Below are 3996 nucleotides of genomic sequence, written 5' to 3'. Positions count from 1 at the left end.
TGGGGAAGCTGCCCCAAGCCTGGGGAAGGGGACCCAGTGCAGGAGGTGACTAGAGCGGTGGAGGCGGCGGCGGCGGCGGGAGCAGCGGTGGCGGCGATCTCAGCCACAGCAGCCTTAGGCTCGAGCCCCGGCCCGGGCGGCGCAGCAGACAATAACCGGGCTGGAAACCCGACCCGGCCGGGTAAGCGTTGCGCGCAGCCGGGAGCCTCCGCCTGCCCGCCGTCCGGTGCAGTCCCGCGTGCTCCGCTCCGGCCGCCTGAAGAGGGAATCCAAGGGCTGGGCCAGTGGGCGTCCGGGCCGCTCTCCGTTCCCCCTGGGAACCCGCTTTGAGCACTGGCTGGTGAGGGGCAAAGCAGAGTCCTCTGGGCGCCGGCGACCGCGGCTAGAGGGGGTTATAGAGGGCGGGCAGGCAAGCAGGCTAGCCTGGGCCATGCCTCCGGGCTCTCGGGAGAGGCGGGGATGAGGCCCCGCACGTGCTACCGCACGGATCCCGGAGGGGAGCTGCCAGCCAGCACCCCCAGCGGTGCATTTGTAGGCCTGGAGCTCCGCAGCTTTGTTGTAGCACATTATTAGCTGGAACAGCTGTGTTACGTGGGTATTGCTCACCCCAGCGGCCCAGCTGCCTCCCCTTCCCTCCCCTGCGCATCCCCTGCCTCCTTCTCCCCTCTGCGGATGGAGGCAGCGCGCTGGCCTGGGTCCAATGGATACTGGCTTTGGCGTGGATTGGGCTGTCCACACTGTCTGCCTCCTCTCCCAGGGAGCTGAGTTGGGCCTGTGTGCTGCCCACTTAGGAACCTCGGCCTTGCGGGCCCCAACCAGCCGCACCCCCTACTCCTGGGCCTCCAGGCACATCTGGCGCCGGACCCCGCGGACAGGCGGGCTGGCAACGGAGTTCTTGCTGGACCTTAGGTTAGAGCTGCAGCTCAAGCTAGTCCTTGGGTTAGATCTGCAAAGCCGCTTTGTCCCCACTCGCCTCACCTCCTCCACTCGGAGAGCACTGGCCGCTTTTTTCTTTCCTGCCTCCTGTTTAAAAATAGCGATAAGCCTCATGTTGGTGGGGGGGATTTCTGTGCCAGAGGCCAAGGGAGCAATTATTGTAGTAGGGAACTCACCCTTTGGGTCTGTGAGAGAGCTAGAGAGACAGCCAAACCCTCCAACTTCGCAGTTACTTAAAATACACAGCCTGCTGAGCTGCTGTCATTGTCTACTGCAGACACCTTTGACACTGGTGACCACCTGACTGCAGGACTTTGCCCAGGTTCCCTGGTGAAGAGGGGCTGTGCCCTCCATGCGCTCCCCAGTCCAGGTGCCCAGGTAGCAGCTGGACCGGCCCTGCAGAGCTGGCCTCGGTTTGGTCAGACTCATCTTGTCATGGCCCACAGGGTCAAGGGGAGCCTCCTCCTACAGACAAACATTTCCCTCTGTGGCTCTGCCGGCCTGCTGCATAGGCATGGATGTGGGCTAGGTGGAAGCCACTGTGTTATTGGATTCCCTGCCCTACCCGAGGGCATTTTAGCGGAGCCCTCTACCCCCAGTGCAGCTTCCCTCATTCGGCCCCACCCACCGCTCAGTCACTGCACCATGGTTTGCCTCTGGCAATAAACTCTAGGCCTTTCCAAAGAACAGGAGAGAGGGAGTGACAAAGGGGCCTGGCAGGCTCTTCTTGGACCTTTGACCAGCCTCTGAGGGTGGAGAACCCTGTGGGCTGCAAAACCTGGGTATTTGAGAGGAGTAAATCCCTCACTTGGGGGAAGGCTAGCTGGGGACCTTTGTGACACCAGCCAGGACTGCAGATAATACACTATAGTCACTTCTTGCCACTTTGACCAGGCACCAAAGGAAACCAACCCTCTATTTGCAGCTGGGTATCTCCAGCTCAGGACTGGACCTGCTCTCTGCCCTGCCTCAGACCAACAGCCTCCTAATATATCTTCCCTATATAACTCCCCTTCTCACACCCAAATCCACTCACACTGCACTGTGCAAATTCTTTTCCCTCTCAGGCCCCAGCTCTGGGCCCACCTTCTCCTGGGTGTCTTTTCTGCCTGTGTCTTGCAACCTACAATGACCTCTCCTTGCTCAGAACTCCTACAAGCTTGCCTGCATCCCTTGGCCATTTGGGGGCTTAAATTATAATAGGAGTCAAACTATTATTAAGTTTCCCTGCCTCTACTTTGTCTCCCTGATACCATGGATGTTTGGGTTCTCTCAGAACCCCTCAGAGGGGTAAATGAAATCTTGAACTCAGCTACAACCCCCTCAAAGCCTAGCAATTTATAGCAGTTCATGAATGGTCTAGAAAGACTTGCTGTCTTTGTGGAGCTTTCAAGAAGACCTTTACCTCTCCAAGTTGCACTTGTCCTGATCCATATGAAAGTGATTAGAGAAATGATACTCAAGACTCAGGTATTTATTGAGTATGCCTAATGAGAATGGAGAAAGGTGATGGGTTGCAACGACAAGAAAAAAAATTAATCATGATGTCTCCCTTCAGCAACAAGCTCAAGATCTGTACTGCCCAGACCCCAGACTACACATATCTTTGGTTGCTAATTCATGAGCCTAGAGACAAACTACTGTGGAGACAGAAGAAATCTGTATTTGCAGGGTGATCACCCTGGAAGCTTCCAGAAAGTAGAGGGGTTTGGCTAGGCAAAGTAGTGGTATAAGCAAAATTAGGAATGGGAAGGGGTTGTTAGCAGCCAGGCTGAGAAATATGGCTTAGTCTTTTCTGGTTGAGATTTTTGGATTTAAGGTAGAGAGGAGTTAGTGCCCAGTGGTGGGCATTCCCAAATGCTAAGCTATGGAATGGGGGTCTGATCTTGGGAGAATGGGAGAAGGGGCCATTGAAGAATGGAAAATTGGGAAGTTTTGATACTTCTATGTGTGGGTGCAAATATGCCATAATAATATGGGATTTTAGAAAGGGGTCTTAGAGATTGGAAGCATGCTATAAGTTGGAACTGTAAGAAGTCACCTTTGGATCTGGACATAAAACTGAGGGACAGCTATTTCTGGAGGGAAGTTGTACCATGTTGGCTTCCTTTAAGCCTTGCTGGGGGTGAAGTTGAAGGAGGGTGCCTAGAGTCTACATACCAATGTGGTGGAGGCTAAGCATCCCCCAGGCCTCTGATGATCCTCATCCTTCCAACTGGACAGGCCTTCAGGGAGCACCAGTTTGGACTTCTGTGCTTACAAGATGGATAAACTGAGTCCTGGAAAGCAACAAGGATTTCCTTAAGATCACACAGCATTTAGGGATGTGCAAGGGCTCTTACACTGTATCCCACTGTCTCCAGTGGCCTCTGTTCAATATAAATCTTATTAACCAACCTCTAACCTTCCTTACCTCTTCCATTCCTCAAGAGTGAGAAGGTGCTGGGTTTAGCTTGGGGGCCCCATCTGGAGAATTCTACCTCCCCTTTCAGGTCTATTTTGCTTCTTGGCCTTGGTCTGCAGCCTGTTGGGGGTAAAAGTTTCAGAAGGAGGGGAGGTAGCTGGAAGAAGTTGGAAGTCCAATGATTCTCTCTTAGTATGATAGAAGTGTTAAAAATTCCTCAAGAACAGTTACACTCTCTGAAAGTGTGTGTATGAGGCATGGGGGCAGCCTTGCTCCCCTGGTCCAGGGGAATAAGGAAATAAATAGCAGCAAGCCTGGCAGGTCACTGACTTGCTTGTAGAACCAAAGAGGGAAAGGGGGCTTCCAGCCCCCTCACTTACAGATAAGCTACTTGAGGCTAGAAGAGGGCATCCCCAGTGTTATTCCATCACTTGAATCAATTATCCCAACTTGAATCAATCCAGGCTGATAAACTAGGTGATAAAGGTAAAGCCTCCAGATGAGGCATTTCCTCCCTGTGTCACTCATTCCTTGGTCACACATCTCACACTGCCAGGAAATTCTGTCTCTCTCAGGGCTAATCTGAGCCTCTCATGCTATACATAAACCTGTGTGTGTGTGTGTGTGTGTGTGTGTGTGTGTGTGTGTGTGTGTGT

General features: G+C 53.4%; 1 protein-coding gene across 1 annotated transcript in view; it reads left to right on the top strand.

The window, feature by feature from the left end:
* Positions 1-3996, top strand: part of AMER1 (APC membrane recruitment protein 1) — a 20847-nt gene continuing 16851 nt past the window's right edge. The window contains exon 1 of the mRNA XM_025863861.2: positions 1-181. The gene's annotated coding sequence lies outside the window, so the exon portion shown is untranslated. The remainder of the gene's footprint in view (positions 182-3996) is intronic.

The sequence above is a fragment of the Callorhinus ursinus genome, unplaced genomic scaffold (genome assembly GCF_003265705.2).
Source record: "Callorhinus ursinus isolate GAN/ISIS: 27379988/994484 unplaced genomic scaffold, GSC_fseal_2.0 scaffold66, whole genome shotgun sequence".
In the NCBI taxonomy this organism is placed as follows: Eukaryota; Metazoa; Chordata; class Mammalia; order Carnivora; family Otariidae; genus Callorhinus; species Callorhinus ursinus.
The sequence above is the reverse complement of the archived record's forward strand: the minus strand, read 5'-3'. Positions and strand labels throughout refer to the sequence as shown.